Genomic DNA, 22,320 nt, shown 5'->3' with positions numbered 1-22,320 from the left:
GTGGCGAGGCGGGCAGCTGGGGGAAGGCGGCGCGCTCTGCACGTCCTCAAAGGCACTCTTTCCCTCACGCGCTGCGCTGCGAAACAGGCGCCCCCTGAGGATGTGCAGAGCGCCGTGAGCCGCGTGGGGGGGTGGGGGTGGCAGCCCCAAACCATGAGGGACTACGGGGGTCAAAGTGCCGCCGCCGCTCCTTTAACGGGCGGGGAGGCGGTGGGCGTCTGCCTGCCTGGATGAAAGGCCGGGCCGACGCCGCGGACGTGCCGGTGCCGCCTCTCCCTCCTCTCCGCCCCGAAGGCCCGTCGCCGTGTGAGGAGGAGCCGTCGCCGCCTGCTCACGGCTGCCGCCGCCGCCGCCGCTCCGCCTCCTCCTCCTCCTCCTGCCGCCGCCGCCGCCGCCGCTGCCCTTCCTTCCTTCCCTCGCTTCCCCTTTCCTGACAAGCCGCCGGCCGGGCTCCTGCTTCCCCTTCAGGTACGTCGCGCTTCGGCTTCTTCCTCCTCTCCGTTCTCCTCGTCGTCGTCCTGCGCCGCCTCTCCTCTTCCTCGGCCCGCCAGGCCGGCTCGTTAGTCAGCAGCCGGGCCCGCCCCGGTGCCTCGGCCCGCTAGGCCGGCGGGCCCTGCGGGGCTCCGTGAGGGGAAGGAGTGGCCGGTTAGCGGGGTCTCCCGGCCCCGCGGATCAGGGGTCGCCTCGTGGAAGAGGAAATGGGGGGGGGGGCTCGGAAGAAGCCCCCCACCCACTCCTGTGCAGGCTTCGCGGGGTTATTTTGGGGGCCCCGTTAGGGCGGAGAGGGGGAGACGGGCGGCACTCTCGGGCGTTTTTTGCTTCTGCCTCTCAGGAGCAAGGAATGGGGGCTTTGTGGGGGGGGGAGAGGGGGGAACCCCCAAAATAATTAAGTGGGAAGTAGTTTCCTCCAGAGTCGGGGAATCCTGTTCTCAGACTGTCTCCCCCTTCCCCACCTTTTTAATAGGAGAAATATTCCACTCACCCACCCACAAATGCACCCCCCAGAAGACCCCACGCTTCTGGTTAGGAAATACTGCGGAGATGTAAGGAAGGGTTGCTTCCCTTTTTCTAACCTCCCCCCCCCCCTTTTTTTTTAATTGTTAGGCCTTTTTAGTCCGCATAACCAAAACTGACAATCCAAGTTGGGGCACACCTGGGCTTGAGCTCTCACACCTGGGAGTGAGCTCAGTGGGACTTGCTTCTGAGTAGACATTGCTTTGCGCTGGGAGCGGGGCAAGAAACCTCTTGCATGCTGGCAGGAAAATGCCAGCCCGCCTGTGGGTGTACCTGAAAGGTGTGTGTCCCTTCCAAGAAAAGTCTCTCCTCCAGCCCCGTGATAAGAATCTGGGGTGCCAAATCTGTGGTCCCCAAGGATATGCTTTAATGTGCTGGATCTTCTCACTGTTACCCCCCCCCCCCCTGCCCCTCCGCTCATAAAAGCTAGGGGTCCTAATTGTGCCTTCAAATCCCTGCTGATAAAATAGTTTGGGTGGGGTCTTCTGTTTCATAGAAGAAAGGGTGCTAAAGTTGTAAGAAGGCCAACAGTGAGAGGCTGAGGCAAATTCAAGACTAAGGGATATGCTCTTAGCTATGGAACTGTGCGTTTTAAAATTTATATTTTATTTCATTGATGTCCTGCTTTTCTCCCAAGGAGCTCAAGGTAGATTACATAGCTGTCCACACACCCCATTTTATCCTCACAACAACACTCTGGTTAGCCTGAGCGCTTTCGAGTGGCCCAGGGTCACCCAGCAAGCCTCCTGATTTGAACCCTGATCTCCGGTCATCGTCCAGTACTCTTAACCATCACTGCATACTGAAGTTCATTTTAGCTAAAAGATTCTCTAGGGATAGACTTCCTGGGAATGATCGGGTGAAGGAGATGGCAGTCTTTGGAAAAAAGTCCCGTGGGAATATGGAAGGTGAATTCTGAGTGACATGGTTTAATTAATGAGGATCTGATTAGAGTGCAATATCTTGGGGAGATGTGTAGTATTTATGAGGAGGGATAGGCTGAGGTGTGGACTCCTCTAATTTTTGAAGGGCTCAAGGGAATGGAATTCATGCCTCGCAAGTTTGCTTGGTGGGAAGATGATCCAATGCTTGGGGGTTCTGTGCTCCCAGTTCTATGGTTTCTTTGTTGGTCCTGAATGCATTTCTGGTTCACTCCTGGAGTGTTGGAATTTCTCCAGGAGTTCATTGCAGGTTCGTCTAATTATCAGTGCTCCCTCGTGACACACTCATTGTGGACTTGAGGGATCATGATGATGGAGTGAGATGTAGACTTTGCGCCCAAGACTCGAAGCAGACTTTTCTCTGCCTTGCTTTAACTTATTTACATTTGGATCAGGTATCAGAGTGCTGGTTTAAGTTTCAGAAATGAAATGTCAGCGTTCAAAAGAAAAATCGCCTGTGGATTTTGCCCTTCGCAGGAAATAAGAAATTCTACGTTGGTGGGCCCACTTTGGAAAATAGTTCTCATTGTGCCTGTGCTGTTCAAATATGGTTCCTGGAAGATTAAGGAAATGTTCTTGTGCTATACCTAAGGTAGGCTTTAGGTGGTTTCTTAGGTATGTTGGCTTAAGCCTTGGTGTGAATTCTTCTTGAAAGGCTGTTCATCTGTGCTTGGCTGAACATGGGCGAGGGAAACAAAGAGTTGGTTCAGGCAGGCTAATGCCTAGCAGTACAGGAACGAGCTGGCACAAGCCTTGCGTTTGCATTCCCCTTTCTCCCCTTTCTCCATGTTAAAAAACGTCCACTTCAGAGCTAATCACAGTTTCTCATAATGTCGGAGCACAAGGAACTGTGTTCAGATCCAAAACAGAAACTTTCTGTTGGCTCATGTGTGATAGGGAAAGGAAGGGAGGGGACGTGTACATAGCTTTGTCTAAACCTGGCTGTGAGTCTTCCTCTAAATTCGTAATGCTTTAGAGTTTTTCTAGTGATGACTTGGCTGAAATTTACTTCCACTTAATACCATAGTTGACCAAGTGAATTGTGAAAGCACATTGTCACCAATTAAAACATTTGAGGGAGGAGAGGCATTCAAGCAAGTGAACTAAATAGTTCGTATAATAAATGAAATGTAACTGCTGAAACAGATTAATTTCGTCACTTATTCTAAGGCATTTCTCTCCCCCACCCCATTTTACTTTATTGAAAGCATTTAGTACTGCACTGCAATGTGTAAGTGAGGCCAGCCCTTCAATTGCAATGAAAAGTGAACATCGTTTTGCTCTATATAAATTCTGGAACAGTACTTGGAAAAGCTTACGTTGGAGAAAGTCTAAGTGTACTACGCTAATAGGTTCTAGGCATAACTATTTCTATAAGTTACAGGTAGGTAGCTGTGTTGGTCTGCCATAGTCAAAACAAAATAAAAAAGAAGAAAATTCCTTCCAGTAGCACCTTAGAGACCAACTAAGTTTTTTCTTGGTATGAGCTTTCTTCAGGTATCTGAAGAAGTGTGCCTGCACACGAAAGCTCATACCAAGAACAAACTTAGTTGGTCTCTAAGGTGCTACTGGAAGGAATTTTTTTCTTTTTTCTTTTGTTATTTCTGTAAGGGTACCCTCTTCACTCTTGCATGACAGCTGCATGAGTCTGCTATATACAGTATGTATCATGGCTTAATCATCAGGTTTAGTTTGATAAAACAGTTTCAGTAATAGATTCTCTGGGTTCCCTGTACTGCTTGCTGGGAATGTTGTAGGGACTTGGCATCTTGCATTTCTTCAAAAGATGCGGCGTACTTTGCTTCAGATGTCACTGACTTTAGGGAAGCAGTAGCTGTTAATAGAGCAGCAAATGAAGTCTTAACCCTCCAGTCCTAAATATACTTCTCTTGGACCCTGTCCCATTGATTTCAGTGAACTTCCAAATATGTATGTGCTTAGACTACAGCCTAAAACCAGCGGATTGTGTAGTTCTGTTTCGCTTGTATGTTAAAATTACAATAGTCATCTTCATCTTAAAGTAACGGAAAAGGTGAATATGAAGTTAAGGCATTTGTGTGGAAACTGCGAGTAGCTCTAATTAATTACTACTCGGCCTACAGCCTCCCTTTCAGGCTATGATAAAATAAAGTCTCAGGGATATGATTCTGAAGCTGCTTCCCCACCCCACCCCGGTATATATGTAGGCAAATGTGTGAAGAAATGAGCAATGAGATTTCATTGCTTTGCTTTTCTGTTCACCAACCTTGGATTGTTTTTATTTTGAATATGTATTTTGTGTTTCTATAGTGTGATTTTATCATGTGAACTGCCCTGATACCTATGGGTATAGGGCTGTATACAAATTTAATAAATAATAATAATAATAATAATAACCTTGGACTTCAAACTCTAGTACAGGTTTCCTCAACCTCGGCGCTCCAGGTGTTAAAACTCCCATGATCCCTAGCTAGCAGGACCAGTGGTCAGGGATGATGGGAATTGTAGTCTCAAATCATCTGGAGGGCCGAGGTTGAGGGAGCCTGCTCTAGTAGTTTACTTCTTGACTATGTGTGCTATAATAATAATGATTAAATTGTCCTTAAATTCAGGGTGGATTTGATTTAAATCACGATTTAAATCACTAGTCAGTAAGGCTCAGGGTGGATTTAAATAAAAAAAATCCGATTTAAATCGGAATTTTTTTATTTAAATTGGAATTTTTTTTATTTAAATCCACCCTGAGCCTTACTGACTAGTGATTTAAATCATGATTTATATCAAATCCACCCTGCTTAAATTTATGGACTTTAAAAATGAGCTGTTATGATTTCTAAGGTGATGTCCTAGTAATAATGAAATTCTCCCCCTAACCTGTTAGATGTGGAGTCCAAGCTTATGCATGTTTACTCACTACATAAGAACATAAGAGTTCTGCTGAATCAGACCAAGGGCCCATGTAGTCCAGCATCCTGGTTTTCACAGTGGCCAACCAGATGCCTATGTTCTACCTCCAAAGGTGGAGGTAGAACATAGTCTGTCAATGGCTACTAACTATGGTGGCTATCGTCCATTGATTAGTCTAACCTGCTTTTAAAGCCATCCAGGTGAGTGGCCATCAGTGCCTTTTATGGGAGTGAATTACATAGTTCAGCTATTTGCTATGTGAAGTAGAAGATTCTTTTGAATCATCCAACATTCATGTCCATCAGATGTCTACAGGTTCGAGTGTTTATGGGAGTAAACCTCACTCTTAAGTGTGTAAAGGTAAAGGGACCCTTGACCATTAGGTCCAGTCGTGTCCGACTCTGGGGTTGCAGCGCTCATCTCGCGTTACTGGCTGAGGGAGCTGGCTTACAGCTTCCGGGTCATGTGGCCAGCATGACGTAAGCCGCTTCTGGTGAACCAGAGCAGTGCACGGAAACACCGTTTTCCTTCCTGCCGGAGCGGTACCTATTTATCTACTTGCACTTTGACGTGCTTTTGAACTGTTAGGTGGGCAGGAGCAGGGACCGAGCAACGGGAGCTCACCCTGTTGCGGGGATTTGAACCGCAAACCTTCTGATCAGCAGGCCCTAGGCTCTGTGGTTTAACCCACAGCACCACCCGCGTCCCTCTTAAGTGTGTACAGGAGTGCAATTTTTAGTTTGTATTCTGGAGCTAAATAATTGTATGAGTAGAATGTGTTCTGCCTGTGCAGCAGTCTCTCCCCCTTCTGCCCTTGCACGCCCCCCCCCCCAAAATCTGCTCTGGAGGATTCGGGGAATCTGCAGAACAGATTTAGAGGGTATGTTGGGGGCAGGAGAAGGGGAGAACATTCTGTTGCACAAGGAGAAATCTTTGTGCTGACGGAACATTCCCCTTAGCTCTGTGTTGAATACATCCTGAAGTATTGTAAAAGCCTGATAGAATCCCTACCTACAAAAAAGTTGAGATTCCTGTCTCTTTTAAAATGTATTCAAGGACAAGACCTAAAGTGTGAAGTTGTTCTTGAGGAATCTGATGAATATGCCAGATACTGTAAACAGGCTACAGAACTGGTGACACTGGAAACAACTATGCCATGCTAACCTTTTAATCTTAACTAGCTGATCCTTTTTCTATACGCAGGATTTTCTCAACATAAGGTGTTTAGCAGCGGGTGGCTCGGAAGAAGAATCTTACAAGGGCCAGGAGTAGATGCTTAAAGCAGTGAAAATATTGGTAATGCTTCTTGTCCTATGCAGATTTAGTTGTGTCTAAACCTGTTGGGATCAACAGGCTTGGAAATGCCTGACATTGTGAAGGCAGTACTTAACTGAAAATCAAGCTGAATATTGGTTATTTATTAAAGGAATAAACTGGAGCACTCAGAATAGCATATACATAAATAGTGCCTACAGGACAATTATGTTGAAGTATGGTACTAACTCCTGGTAATGGGATAATATTTGGTTTGATTGCAATGTCTTGCCATCTAAAGAATGTGTATTTTAATGGGATTATTGGTTAGTAAGAGTTGGTAAGAACAGGAAGCAGGAAGCTGGCCCTGGAGGATTGTGTGAACTGTTTAACAGTGAAATCAATTACTAGATGGGGATTTCCACATGCACACTGCTAAATATAATAATTTAAATTTCTTGGTCCTTCAGCTTCAAAACTTGAATGAAAAGAAAGCTGTTGCACCTACAACACATTGGAAAGGGCACTGTTTAAATATGATAACATGCCTTAATCCAGTACTTGCTTGTTGTAAATGCTGCCATTCAAGCTGTGCACAACGCAAGTGGCTTTTTGTTTTGTTTTTCCATTTGCTGTGTGCTCCAATTGAACTGCAAGAGCAGCTTACCAGAGGTCAATCAGTCAATCTGTGGCTAAAATGGTTCTTCTAGACTACACTAGCTAGCTTTCTAAACCAAGTTACAGGAAAGCCAGCGCAATCAGAAAATGGCTCCTCCTCCTCTATTAGATTTGGCAGCTTGGTGACCCCCTAAGCATAACACATTTTTGGGGGATTGTCAAACAGCTGTGAAGGGTGCAGAATGGGTGCCAGTAGGCTGCATCTGACTTGACAGATCAGAAGTAGTGTATACCTGACCAATATATGGGAGTGATAATGATAACTTTATAGGGTTGTCATCAAGATAAGTAAGTGGAAAATGTTGCTGCTAGTTCTGAGCCTTAAGGAGAAGGTAGAATGCCAATTTAAATAACCTTAATAACTGTGAAGAAAGACAGTAGTAACCCTGCTCTGTAAAAACATGAGCCACCGTGGCCCTTCCCCCTGTTACCGGTAAGTGGTGCAGCAAATAGCATGCCTTTGGTCATGAATTATTTCTATTGAAGACTGCAAACAAAAGAGTTTATTTAGCATGCAGGCTGCAATCGTGAACCCACTTACCTAAGAGTAAGCCCCACTGAATCTGTGTTGCAGCCATAATTGTTCCAAATAGTTTCAGTAGAGGAAAAGAAAGCGCAACTTTCCTCTTGAAAAACCTTTGCTGCTTCCTTTGGAAGGAATTCTAAAAGCACAAGAAGTTTGTTTGGATCAAGGTTGGCTCTGTTTTGGGGTTCTCAACTAGAATATGTCAATTCTCTGTGTGGCTGTTAAGCTTGCAGGCTTTCCACAGGCATCTTACTGGCCACTGGGAGAACAGGATGCTGGACTAGACGGGTGATTGGCCTGATCCAGTAGGCTGTCCTTGTGAGTTGAAGATATTCCAGCATTCTGAGTCCTTGGGCAGCCAGATGGAATGATCAGGAAAGAACTGCACCTCGGAGTGCAGTTCATTTGTTTATAGCGTTTGTACCTTGCTCTTTGGTCAAGAAGGCTCTCCCAGCAACTTACAAGAATAGCAGTCAGACAAAACAAAATAAAAAATATTTTAAAAAATCCTTCCGGTAGCACCTTAGAGACCAACTAAGTTTGTTATTGGTATGAGCTTTCGTGTGCCTGCACACTTCTTCAGATACACTGAAACAGAAGTCGCCAGACCCTTATATATAGTGAGAGAGTGGGGAGGGGTATTACTCAGAAGGGTGGTGGGAATGGGTGATCAGCTGATAGGTGTGGAAAACCTGTTGACCACTGTTAACAACTGCAATTAGTCTTATGGGAAAAGCAAGGGGTGAGATGGCTAAAGATAGCTTTGTCATCTATAATGAGATAAGAATCCAATGTCTTTGTTCAGACCAGGTCTCTCCATGGTTTTAAGTTGGGTAATGAGTTGCAATTCAGCAACTTCTCTTTCCAGTCTATTTCTGAAATTCCTTTGTAGCAAGACAGCTACTTTGAGATCTTGTATAGAATGTCCTGGGAGATTGAAGTGTTCTCCTACTGGTTTCTCTGTCTTGTGATTCCTGATATCAGATTTATGTCCATTTATCCTTTGGCAGTCCCTACTGTTGGATACTGTGCTCTGTCTCCATGGTTAAAGGCAGTACGTATGCGTCCAAACACCAAATACTGGAAATTCCAGGAGGGCACAGTCCGGTTGTGCCCAGGTCCTGCTCGCAGGTTTCCCACGGCACCTGGTTGGCCACTGTTCCCTCAGGTGGCACAATGAGTCAGTGCATCTGGCTGTTAAAACGGGAGGTTGGTGGTTTGAGGCCACCCAGGGATGGCTGTGGGCAGGATTCATGCATTGCTGGGGGTTGGACTAGATGACCCTCGGGATCCCTTCCAACTCTTAAGATTCCATGATTCTATGTGAGCAGGGTGCTGGACTAGAAGGGCCGTTGAATGGATCCAGTAGACTTTTCTTAAGACTATGCTCTTACCTTAATTAAAATATTTCCCCTTTTCTGCTTAAAAAGGTGGGGAAACTGGTTTTGGAGGAGATAGCAAATCTACATTTATGTAAATGTGTGTAAATGGTATCGCTGTTCTCCCAGTAAACACTCCGGATTCTCAATTAGTCTCTTAAGATGTTTTAATAGCATTTGCGGAACTTCCTTAATGCTTGTCTGTTAACAATTCTACTTCATGGGTCTGAAGGCCGAAGCCTTGGAGAGCTCTTGCTTCAAAGATTACAGCGCTCAGGCTTCTTTAAGGGTGCATCTGGTATTCTCTCTTCCTCTTCAGAGAGCAATATTGGGAGCTGTGCCACGTTTCATACCATGTAAAAGGAAGAGCTAGACTTGCTCCAGCTTGCAGAGGGCGGCGTGATTATGTGTAGCAGCTCTCACCCCTGCCCCCTTTCCACTCTTCCTGTGCTCCACCTTTTTCTACTTCGGAGATTAGATTATCATAGGTCAAAGTACTTCTAGTTGCTGTTTGAACCAGATTACAGTATGGGCGCTGGGAAAACTGAGCAGTTTGTGTTGGAAGTTTAGTAAAAGCAGTGAAGTTTTCATTCCTCCCTTCAGGCAAAATGACTTGGGGGGGGGGAGGCTGGGGAAGCATTTCTGTGCCTGGGGTAGTAGATAAGGGGTTGCTGAAGGTCTTCCCCATGGAAGTCATAAACACATCACAGTGAAGGTAATGAAATTGTGGTTTTGGTTCTGGAAAGATTTTAAAAAGTCCACTTGCAGAGAATAGATTGAAGTCCTACTGCTCACTGCTGTTTCACGAAGTGGAACTAACTCATTTCCCCCCCTTTGCCCTCTTTCACGTATGCTCAGATTTAGACAAAATACCTCAGATTCCTAAGAGTCAAAACCAAATATTTAGGGCTTGGCTTGTAGAACGTTGAAAGAGAGACCCAATTAAATACTAGAATGCCAGCCCAACATTTTTAGAAGCCTAGAGAACCAGGCACCCAGGGTTTTTGATACCGTGTTACTCTGACATGCATATTTGACAGCCCTTCGAAAGTTGAATTAATCACTTTCTTGCAAGCAACATAATTTGCTCTTAAATAATGTTCCGGGCGGGTGGTATTCAGCTGAGTTTAACCCACTGAAATTAATGAAAGTGACTAAGTTAGGTCTATTAATTTCAGTGAGCCTGCTCTGAGGAAAACTTAGTTGAATACCACCCGGTGTTGTTAAATAATTTGATGGAATAACACTGAAGTTTCGTAGCTGTCCGTTGATGGTACTTCAGAACCCACCGAAAGGTCACACAGCTCCTTGAAAGCACATGGTGTTTACAGGGTAACATGAGCAAAAGCCAGGCCCCTGCCCTGAAGAGCTTACAATCTAAATATATACTGTGGTGCGCTGAGAGGTGGGGAAAGAGATGTAAGGATAAAAAGTGACGATTGTAAGCAAATGCAATTATGCATCTTCAGAGTTTGTTACTGTTGGGGATTATGACTAACGGGATGAGCCAAAGTACTCGGTGTTTAGGATCTGCTTTTTCCTGTTCAGGTTTTAATAAACCTTAGGAGTTGTTTTGATCTGTGCTTTGCTCCCATATCAAGTGATGTTACGAACAGTATGTTTTCCTGTTGAAACTGCAGGCGGTCTGTGGAAGTCTTTAAACCAGATTAAACCAGATTTCCCTGCCCCAGTTTTCATGAAGTTGGAAGTAGTAGTCTCTGCACTCCTTTTTTCCTAACTCTTTTTATTTTAATGGAGGAATATAAAAAGCTGGCTAGGAAACATTTGCATTCCTTCTTTTTAAGGTATTTCTTTCTCCGTTGTGCTGGGTGAATGCTCAACATTTGAAATGTGGAACTGTGCGCCACAGTCCACGTGAAAAAAGTTTGTGAAACACTCTGTGCCCATCTCGGTCCCATTATGAGTTTGTTTTGCAAGAGCTGAAAGTAAACACTTCAGCACACAATTCATAATTGCTCTGCTGTAACTAGCTGGACTTAATGAGTACTGTAGCTTAATTAGATTATATTTGAATGAATACATAAATTCTTCAAAATGAGCTTGAAGAGATATTAGTACATCAAATAAAGATGGAGAGATTTCAAATTTGCCTCGGTGGAAGCCTTCAATGAAAACCGTTGTGGGGCAGCGACTATCCTAGGCCTTCATATCTTGTGGTATCGGGCTTTATGCAACCCAACAGCCATACAGGACCACCTCCAGGTTTAAGGAGGCTCTGGTGCCCTTTCATGGACCTCTCTGGTGGAGCTGTAGACAGGTGCCCATAAGCGGGAAATGAGAGCAGCATCACTCTCCTGCCCATGCAAATCCCCAGTAATTGATGTTCAGAGGCACACCATCTCTGATACTGGAAGCAAACTACTTGATTAATGGCCATTGATAGACTTACCCTTCATGAATTTGTCTAATTCCCTTTTAAAAGCTGTCCAAGTTTATGACCATCACTACATCTTGTGGTAGCATTCTCAGTAGTTTGCCTATGCACAGTGTGAAGAAGTCCTTTCTTTTGGCTGTCCTGATTCCTGAATCGCCTACCATTTAACTTTACTGGATGTCCTAGTATTGAGAGAGAGGGAGAGATAAGCTTCTCCCTATCCACTTTCTCTACACCATGTTTAATTTTATACACCTCTGTCATCTCCCCGCTTTACACACATTTTTTTGCTATGCTAAGGAGCCCCAAACCTTTAACCTTTCCTTACAGGGGAGTTGCTGTAGCCATTGATCATTTTGGTTGTACTTTTCTGCACTTTCTCCTAGCTCTACAATATACTTTTCAAGGTGTAGCAAGCACTGTTTTGTACACAGTATTCCAAGTGCTATTTTCAGTCCCTTTTCTACTGATCACTAACAGGGAATTCACCTTTTTCATTGCTGCCTTGCATTGGGTATTAGCAAGTTATCCACCGCAGCCCCAATAACTTTTTTCCCCTAGTTAGTCACCACAGGTTCAGACCTCAGTATTGTATATGTGAAGTTAGGGATTTCTTCCTCTCCTCCCAAATGGAATCAGTTAACACTTCCTTACTGAATGGCACTTGCCATTCTGCTGCCCATTCACCCAGTTTGGAGAGATACTTTTGGAATTACTTGCATTCTTTTGTCTTTCCCACCCTGAATAATTTGGTATCATCAGCAAACTTAGCTACCTCTATACATATGCATGCAAAATAATGTGCTATATTCAGAATATTCTTCAGGAGGACAGCATAGAGAGCTTTGTACCCCCCCCCCCCCGCCCTCTCACTATATATAAGGGTCTGGTGACTTCTGTTTCAGTGTATCTGAAGAAGCGTGCATGCACACAAAAGCTCATACCAAGAACAAACTTAGTTGGTCTCTAAGGTGCTACTGGGAGGAATTTATTTGTTTGTTTGTTTGTTTGTTTGTTTTGTTTTGACTATGGCAGACCAACACGGCTACCTACCTGTAACTGAGTCTCAATCAGGTAGAGTTAACAATGAAGATTAAAGTTTATTTCAAGCACAAACAAGTTTTAAAATATATTCGAAGCGCTGTCACTCTATTCCCTCTCAGTCTTGTCCCTGTCTCTAACTCACTCTGACTCCTCTATCTTGCCCCCCAAAAGAACCACCCGAACTAACACTGTCAAAACCTCTGGGCTGAGCCTCAAAATCAGGTAGGCTCCGCCTCCAGGCTTTCTTATTGGTCAACCTATTAACCCTTTCTCTCCCCCAATACAATTGTATCCCCAAAGAATGGGCAAACGCCACACCTGGTTTTAAGGAAGTGTACTTGGTACATAAACCTTTCCTGGAAGGTGTTGCTTGTTTCAGCTTGGCTGGCAATCATATGCGTCATCCTTTCTCATCAGTGTAATTTGGTTTTCTTTCCTGACTCAGCTAGAGCTGTTTTCGTTTGTGGACCAGTTTCTCTCACTTACCATGGTCTAGATTGCACAGGCTGAACTTGGATGAGGAGGGGTCTTCCTCTGAGCAGTGAGATTGGCTAAATTTACACCGGGTCACTTCCATCTTCATCCCTTCATTCACTTACTCACTCCAAGCATACAGTGTGATGGTGTTCTGTAGCAGTGTACATCACCGGGGTAGAGAAGGCAGAATGTGACATGAGAGGCTGTTTCAGTAATACATAGGCTCTAAAGTGAAATAATTGTAGTTTCATGAACAGACAGATAAGTGTAATTTAGGATGCAATCCAGTCATGCATCCAATGAAGTGGACTATGGTCCTCAAAAGTTATGTCATAATAAATTTGTTAGCTTTGAAGTATTGCAAGACTCTGTGGTTGTTTTTTTGGGTGTGTGTGATTTTTTGTTTGTTTGTTTGCAGCAACAGGCCCGCTGAAAATTGCCCCAGTATAACAAAATTGCATGCAGCTGTTGGAAACCAGCTGCAGCCATTAGATTAACTCTTAAGGAATTTGGTGTGTGCTGGCTAGAACTGAGATGGAGCGGAAGCAGGGAAGCAATGGAAAGGGGAGGCTCAAAAAGCAGGGAAACAGCAGGGCGGAGCTGGATTTTAAGAAGGATTCGGCATTTTGCAGTGGGGAGGAAGTGATTCACAAGTCTGTCCATTTTTGCAAACAAATCCACGGAAATTAGAAGCTGAAACATTTTTACTAGCATTTGACAGAAAGCAAATCATTAGGCTCATTGGTGCATGTGTGCTGAAAGCAGGGGAGAACAAACTCTCCTACAGAAGTTTCCTCTCTGTCTCTTCAAGCAAACAACTGAGTGGGTTTTTCATAGCTGCCTCATTTATATTGATAAAGAGTCTCCAGTGCACTGGATTGGGATGACCCTTCAGACCTATTGCCGATTTCTTTTTCTCCCCCTAGCTGTAGCCTAACCTCATGATATAGGAAGGAAGCTTTTATAACTTGTCATGCGTCACTAGTAGAGAAATATGTCTCTCCTTAGATTTGTGGTCCTTGATTTCCATGCCCCCCACTTCCTTTCACAATCGTTCTACCAGATGCCTGGGAGTTTTGTCAGCAGCATTGGGTTGCTTGCAGGATGATTTGAGCCTAGTCACAGCTTATTTCTGATAGTTTTGACCCTAGGAAGATGACTAAGCAGCTGTGTGCCACTGTAAATCATTCTGACATAGCTGTAGGCAGGTCCTGGACTTGCTGGTGACTGATGGGGATGGCAAAATGACCTTAAAATCTTGGATTCATCTTTGATCCCAACTGAAGACCTTCTTCACCACCACCCCAAATGACTTTAAAGAAAAGTTTTAAAATGGAAACGGCAAGTGACAAACTTCAGAATTCTGTGCAATCTGTAAAAATTGCAGGTACTGGTGGTATTTAAAATTGATGAGGGATTTGGAGTTGAAGGATGAACAGTGAAGGAATCAAATTTGCAAGTGGAATTGAGTTATTCAGGATGGGCACTGTCTTAACTGGTTGGCCAGCCAGCTGAATGGCAAAGGAGATCTAACCGTAAATGGGCAGAACAGTGCACATTGTGTGATGACTCATCTCAATTCTGTGTGTGCTTTTGTGGACACTGAGATCCAGTGCCGAGGGCCTTCTGGCGGTTCCCTCACTGCGAGAAGCTAAGCTACAGGGAACCAGGCAGAGGGCCTTCTCGGTAGTGGCGCCTGCCCTGTGGAACGCCCTCCCATCACAGGTCAAGGAGATAAACAACTACCTGACATTCAGAAAATACATGAAGGCAGCCCTTTTCAGGGAAGTTTTTAATGTGTGATATTTTTGTATCTGATTTTTGTTGGAAGCCACCCAGAGTGGCTGGGGAAATCCAGCCAGATGGGCGGGGTACAAATAATAAATATTATTATTATTATTATTACTTTTGAAAGTGATCTTGGTTGTTATATTAGAAAGGTCTCTGGAATCTCAAGCGCAGTGATGTAGCAGTAAAAAAAAAAAGGCAGAAACAAATAAGGAAAGGGTTGACGCTAATAACAGCAAGTAACAATGGTGCTTGCATGGCCATGAGTAGAATGCAATGTATAGTTTTGGGTTCCTCACCTTGAATGCAACAGCTCAGTGATCGTAAGAAGCTGTTTTCTACTGGGCTAGACCATAGGTCTGTCTATCCCAGTATTGTTGACTCTTGCTGACAGTGACACTCCAGGCAGGGTTATTTCCTATTGCTGCATGCTCTTTTCTGTCTAGAGATTGTAAGGATTGAACCAGGGATGTTTGGTTTTACAAAGCATGTGCTCGGCCAAGGAGCTATGCCCCCCCCCATTCAAATATTACCTTTGTGTGGGAAGTGCTGTGGCTCAGCCTGATCCCATTGACACTATGTGTAAGATATCCTACCTCTATGGTGTTGTCACTGACTTTGCATGAGAAGCCCTTTCAAAGTAGAAAGCTAGCACATTAAGCAGAAAGCTGGGCTAGAGTCTCCTGTGACCCAATAGCTTTCTGCATAATCGCCTTCTGCATGCAGAAGTCTTGAGAAAATACAATCCTCTGTGTGCATTTCTAAATTGGGCAGACTTGGGAGGGTTGAACACATCCTCCATCCCACCCCCAAGCAGCTGAATTAGCTCTGACTTGGTCATGAAAATAGAACTAGGCTTAAAATCTCAATTTTTCATTGCGCATGCAGTATGACTTAAACTGAAAGGGCAGGTTTGCCCTACTTCCTATTACGGTATATCAAAACCAAATTTGAGCAATTATTGGTGCAATACTTGATGATCCAATAAAATGTCTCTTAAGATTTATTTTGAAGCTCTGGTACAAAATTGTGACTAAAGTTGCAATCCTAACCTCTGAGTAAGTAATTGACTGGGATGTATTTCCGAGTAGACATGGTTAGGATTGTACTGTACAGTACTGTAAAACTGCTAGCACTCCTGTTTGTTTTGGAATTGCTATGGTCTATGTAAGAAATGTCCCTTGGTTGGAGCCAAGCGGTACCTAGCAGTACATGTTCATGAGGATTCTCAGCTTTCTGAATCTTTAGTTCTAAATGGAAAACTCAAAGATTGGTTTCTAGAGCCAAATCGTACTGGAGTATTGGCAGAGTTATTTACCAACAATTCTGGTTGCACCATTGTACAGATAAGGACAGCATGCAAGATGCTGAATTGGTCTTCTGAAGCCATTTTGTATACCGACTTTTGCTTGTGTCTAGAAACCAAAGACATTCCTGTAGTTCTTACTGGTAATAGAGCACTGAACATGAAAGATGCAAGTTTTGTTTCTGTTTAGCCCATCATTGCACCTCCTCTATATCTGGTGCCACAAGCGGGCTTCCTTTGGAGGGTATGTAAAAGCAAAATATTTGTAAGTTTCCTCTAAATGTTCTAATTCTATTAAATTTGTTGGGGAAATTAAAGTAATGTGTGTGTGTAGTTCTGAATTCTCATGGGACTAGGTAATTTTCATAGATAAAACCCCTATGATACATTACTGGTGTAAGGTTACGTGCTAAACTTAGTACAGTACCCTGCTTTTGGCATGGCAAGTATACAAGAGGAGTAGCAGTCCTTATCTTTTCAATGAGCTAGTCTTCACAAAATGGACTCATTTGTTTCCTAAACTGAAGCTTGTATGGGTGCTATTCTGTTACCTTGAATATTGCTGTATTAAAAAACAAACAAACATTTAAACAGAAACTCTTAAAACTCATATGGGGAATTCATGGGATAAAGAATGATATTTGAGGGGGGGTGTTGGTTAAATTTTATGTGATTTGGTTAGAGCAAATATGTTAACTGTAGAGCAAGTTACAGGTAGGTTGTCGTGTTGGTCTGCCATAGTTTAAAAAAAAAATGCTTCCAGTAGCACCTTAGAGACCAACTAAGTTTGTTCTTGGTATGAGCTTTTGTGTGCATGCACACTTCTTCAGATAGAGCGTAGAGCAAGTGTACTAACTGAGCAGCATTTTTAAAAAGTCATACTGCCTATGGAACAAATGTGTGCAGGTGGGTGAGAGAGACTTGTTCAGTGCATTAAAACACTGTTCCCTTGATAGGACTTTCTTCATCCTTGTGTGTCTTGATGGGAAGCCTTTTGCTCATTTTCCATGCCCTGATCTTGTGTGATGCTTGAACTGAGCCACTCAGAAAGTCAAATTTAACCATGCAGTACTTCAAATAGCTGAGGGCAAAATTCTTTCTAGAGTAATCTTCCAAGTCTCATTGAAGAAGGCAGAAGATTTGCTAGAGCGGAGCTCAGCTCCTGCTATGTTTATAGTTGTTCTGTCTAAAGTCACGCAGGTCTATCCACGAGCACTGCATTGGTGGAAGAATGCCTGAGAAATCACATGGAAGCTGCTTAAAACTCCTTTGGGGAAAGGCTGGGCCAGAGAGCGGCATGTTAAATATTGAGCTGGGCTAGTTGAAATGCCCCTGGTAGATTGTCACTGTCTGAAAGCTACCCTAACTCAGTTTAGAATCTTGTGTGCTGGCTCATGTGTAATCCTTTTTCTCTTTTGGAAAAATCTTCCATGCAGTCCACGTGTAGGTTTGTCACTTGGCAGAACTGCATGTGCATGTATTGTACATTGTTTTAAATGTGGTCTAAATGTGGGGACGCGGGTGGCGCTGTGGGTTTTAAACCACAGAGCCTAGGGCTTGCTGATCAGAAGGTTGGCGGTTCGAATCCCTGTGATGGGGTGAGCTCCCGTTGCTCGGTCCCAGCTCCTGCCCACCTAGCAGTTCAAAAGCACATCAAAAGTGCAAGTAGATGGACTTCCGGCTGGCGACGCCATAGCGGGTGGTCGGGGCTGCTTCGGCTGCGAGGCGCCCGATCCATCCCGGGGGTTAGGAGCCGCGCTACCGCAGCGCGCGGCTCCGGTTGGGGTGCGGGAAGAGCGTCCCGCACCCTGGGCTCCCCGGCTGTGCCCGCGGAGGCTCCGAACCCTTCCCCTACCCCCCTGTAAAGGGGGAGTGGGGGTGAAGGGACAACGGAGCCGGGCTTACGGGGATATGCCCCAACCGGGATGCAAATGCGGCGGCAAAGCCCGCGGTGAGCGTCCAAGTTCTACCTGTGAAGAATGGAGCTAAAGGAACCCGGTGGTCGTGAGTAAATAATCTTGGCAGAAATCGTGTTTTTGGAACGATCCGGGGGGAAGGAGAAAGGCAGCCTGCCTCCCTCCCTTCGAGCCTAAGAAATTAACCAATTTGAGGGATTGCTGCCACAGAACTGGTTATAAAGTATCTAAAATCGATACATGAGACTGGCAAACTTTTTTCTTGGGAAGCTAACTAGCGGAAAATATCTCTATTTAAAGTTGCGGTGTTTGCGCTCCAGCTTAGGAAAATGGCGACGAACAAAGAGACAGGAGAAGAAATATGATACCCACTTCCTCCTCCTCTGCCAGTATGCTGGGTTTCGTCCTTGAACTGGTATTGAACTCTGGACTAACAGATGAACAAAGGCTCACTGCCTTGAAGGTGGAACTAATTTACAGAAAAGTCAAAGTCTTGTGTGGGGGTCTGAAATGGAACCAACTGCCCACAGAGGAGGCTAACAAAACTTTTGACACTTTGGAAGGAAATCTTGTCAAAGAGCTGAGAGGATGGATGGAAAGATGGGAAGAAATGAATGAGCTACTTCGGAGAAGAAATTCGCTTGTTGGGGGTGGCAGCCCCAAGGCGATGTCAAGATTTGCTATATCCAGTCCCCGAGGTGTGAGCTCGGGGGCCAGGGACAGAGAATTAAGGTATTTACAAGAAGAAAAGGAATGCTACAAAGAACCGGAGAAGCTGAGAGAGGGAGAGTTGGATACCTCGGAGCTCGTGGCAAGGAGAGCTTTGGACTGTGCCTGGATCTGTGGACGTTGGGAGAGGGAAGTTGCATGGAAGTTCAGTGCTGATGCCATCAGGAGAAGAAGAATGGACAGAGGGGGTGTGGGGTGAAGTATTAAGTAAAATCTAAAGCAATCTGTTATGGTATTTTGAAATCGGAGGGTGAACACTGTCAACAATAGTTTGTTTTATTATTTGTTTGAACATGAAAAGAGATATTTCAAGTTTTTATGTTATTAGCAGCAGTTCAAAGGATAGAAGAGATAGATTTGATGAGGATGATTTGTGAGGATTTATGAGGATGTAGTATAAATGAAGTCATTTTAAGTGGTTTAAGTGTATAGATTAAGACGATTAAGACTAAGATGAAGATTAAGATGAATGTTTTACTTTATATATATAATTAAGTTTAATTTTTTTTTAAATGAAGAGGTTAAAAAGTAGATTATGGATATAAACTCGAAGGTGAAAAGGCAGGGGAAGTCAACTGTCAAGATTGGAAAAAGAAATTTTTTTTTGTAGATGTCTAATTAAGAAGAAAAATCATGGCAATTTTTGTATAAGATGTGTAATTGTATTTGTTTTGTATGTGTATAAATGTAGGTGTGGTTAAGGTTGTATGTTGTTATAAGTAAAAATGTCAATAAATTCTTATAAAAAAAAAAAAAACAAAAGTGCAAGTAGATAAATAGGTACCTCTCTGGCGGGAAAGTAAACGGCATTTCCATGCGCTGCTCTGGTTCGCCAGAAGTGGCTTAGTCATGCCCGCCACATGACCCAGAAGCTGTACGCCGGCTCCCTTGGCCAGTAACATGAGATGAGCGCCGCAACCCCAGAGTCGGACACGACTGGACCTAATGGTCAGGGGCCCCTTTACCTTTAATTGACTTTATCCATTTGCATTTTAATTTATTTATGCCATTTCTATACCACTGAATATATATGTATGTATGTATGTATGTATGTATGTATGTTTGTATGTATATGTATATGTATATATATTATAAATGGTGTACAGACAAAGCAGCAGTGACAAACAGACCACTTGAACAATAAATATTACAAAAACACAGCTACATATAAAATGTTGCATTAATACAAAATTACTAGCAATCACAAAGCAGTTATCAGTTCCAAGACACCTCTTCTTTCATGCTTCTGGCTTTCATCCAGGACTCCACCCATCCATCCTGGCTCTTCGTTAGGGCCAAGACAAACTCACAGCCTCACCCATAAAATCTCCCAAAGAGGAGGAGGAGAATACTACTACTACTACTACTACTACTACTAATAATAATAATAATTTATTTGTACCCCGCCCATCCCGCTGGGTTTCCCCAGCCATTTTGGGTGGCTTCCAACAAAGATTAAAATACATTAAAATGTGACGCATTAAAAACTTCACTAAACAGGGCTGCCTTCAGTTGTTTTCTAAATATCAGGTAGTTGTTTCTCTTTGACATCTGATGGGAGGGCATTCCACAGGGTGGGCGCCACTACTGAGAAGGCCCTCTGCCTGGTTCCCTGTAACCTCACTTCCTACAGTGAGGGAACCGCCAGAAGGCCCTCAGCGCTGGACCTCAGTGTCCGGGCAGAACGATGGGGGTGGAGATGCTCCTTCAGGTATACTGGGCCGAGGCTGTTTCGGGCTTTAAAGGTCAGCACCAACACTTTGAATTGTGCTCGGAAACGTACTGGGAGCCAATGTAGGTCTTTCAGGACCGGTGTTATATGGTCTCGGCGGCCGCTCCCAGTCACCAGTCTAGCTGCCGCATTCTGGATTAGTTGTAGTTTCCGGGTCACCTTCAAAGGTAGCCCCACGTAGAGCGCATTGCAATAGTAGAATTCCTGGAACCTGCTTGACATCACTTTAGTAGTGTCTCACTCTAGGCTTGCTTTTCATGGGCAGGCCCAAGGTAGATGGAGGATCCTCAGGGTGCCCCCAGCTGTGTCTCATTCATTCCCTGCACCCAGCCCCAGGTATAGCAAAGTTGAAGAGTTTTCCATGGGGGTCCCAAGGAAAGACTAAAAAGACACACCTCCCAGTTCTTTCTCTAACCTCTGCCCATTTCTTCTTTGTATATAGCAGGCATGTCCAACAGGTAGATCGTGATCTACCGGTAGATCACTGGACGTCTGTGGTAGATCACCGGTAGATCAGTGGCTCCCCCCAAAGAAGCAAAAAAACTTTGGCTCCCCTAAAAAAAACCTCAACGTCTTTGCCCTGCACCCCAAAAATGACCTGAACCACCAAAACAGGGCTTTCCTTCCTAAAAAAAACCTCAATGTTGCTTTCCTCCTCCCTAAAGAAGCTCAACAACTTTTACGTTGTCACGGAAAACGGAGACCCGAGGACAAAGTTACCCGTCCACCTGGATCGTCAGGCAAAGACCTGAAGACGTTGCGGAACAAAAGGAGTCCAGCCGCCACAGAGCAAAGCAAAGCACAAAGTTTATTGCGCAATAGGTTCCAGATAAATCTGAACGCCCCTAAAAGGGTTACATGAACTTTTAAAACTTCATCAAGCATCCCATCATACATTTCAGGAACGTCACCATCACATGGGAAAAACGTCAGATGATTGACAGAAGGAAGGGGGGCTTACAGGATCTGCATATGGGGAAAACAAGTTTAGCATAACGATCAAGGTGACAGGAACAGGTAAATGGTTTAAGGGTGGGTACAATACACATGGAGAGTTTCTACTGGGGAGAGACAATAGGGGATCCTTGGGAGGATGTCTGCTGCTATGGTAACTGATGGATGGAACTTGAGTGGATTATTGGGAGGGGTGCATGTCCTCCTACACCTGGATGGGGACGTGACTGCCCGCTGAAAGGATTATGGAGGTTCATCGACACAAAGTCCAAAAATTATACATGTTCAAGAAAGTGTACTTCGGATGGTCGGAGGATGGCGGGAACCGAGGGGATGAAGAGTCCATCTCCTGAGGAGAAGATAGACACTCGAACTGAGCAGATTGGACACTGCGTTCAGGAGTTATGGATTTTATAATAATAAGACCTTTTTAGCTGTCAGAATGGGCCACCCAGACTCTGAACTGTCTATTTGTTACATTGTTGCAAGTTATAATTAATAGCTTCCCAAACTGGATACATTTTGGTTTCGGTTCCATTGTTCTCACAGCAGGGAGCCTGTCAATACCCACTTAGCGTTCAGTCAAGCGTGAAGGTGATGATTGAATCATAGTAGCCAAGCTGAACGTTCCATTTTGCAGGCTGAGCTGAATGCATGCTCCTGATTGGTGGGTTTCCCGTTCATTGAGAAAATGGAGACCAGCGGAGCGCTGTTTGACAAAAGCGCTTTTCCAGGGGCTTTTCGGAACGCAGATTGGGATTTAGGGGAACCCTTCATCACGAGGGTTTTATGTGGTGCTTGTGTGACTTGCAAGGTGTAGGGAGATGGCCGGAAAAGGGGGAAAGGAATGCCCGCTCATCGTCGGGCTTTAGCGAGTTCACGAGTCCCGCACTCGCTACCGGGGAGGCATAGCGGTGGGGGAAGGTGGTGGCAGGTAAATTTCCCTATCAACGTGAACCCCTAAAAAACAGGGCTTTCCTTTCTAAAAAAAAGCTCAACAACTTTGACCTGAACCCCCCAAAAGAGGGTAGATCACTGCCAATTTTTAACTCTGTGAGTAGATCGCAGTCTCTTGGAAGTTGGCCACCCCTGGTATATAGCAACTATCAAATGTGATTAATAATAATAATTACACAGGTTTGGAAAAGCAGGGTAAGCAATATACAAATGTTAGTGTGCTCTGTCTCTGCTTGATATGTGTCTGATTACTGATGCCTACAGATTTTGATGAACATGCTTTGACATGTGTGTAGAAATACCCTCTTCAGACTAATTTGCTAGGTTGGAATGGGTCATTCCTC

General features: G+C 44.4%; 1 protein-coding gene across 9 annotated transcripts in view; it reads left to right on the top strand.

Annotated features, from left to right (window-relative positions):
* Positions 1-200: 200 nt before the first annotated feature.
* KTN1 (kinectin 1) overlaps positions 201-22,320 on the top strand; it is a 102,845-nt gene continuing 80,725 nt past the window's right edge. For 6 of the 9 annotated variants that reach the window (XM_033169418.1, XM_033169746.1, XM_033169661.1 and 3 more), the window contains exon 1: positions 202-468. The gene's annotated coding sequence lies outside the window, so the exon portion shown is untranslated. Of the gene's footprint in view, positions 469-22,320 lie in introns of all 9 variants that reach the window. The other 3 variants (XM_033169505.1, XM_033169828.1, XM_033169248.1) reach the window with 2 other exon arrangements.

Source organism: Lacerta agilis, chromosome 1, assembly GCF_009819535.1.
Source record: "Lacerta agilis isolate rLacAgi1 chromosome 1, rLacAgi1.pri, whole genome shotgun sequence".
NCBI lineage: Eukaryota > Metazoa > Chordata > Lepidosauria > Squamata > Lacertidae > Lacerta > Lacerta agilis.
Note: the sequence above shows the minus strand (reverse complement) of the source record. Positions and strands in the feature narration are given on the sequence as shown.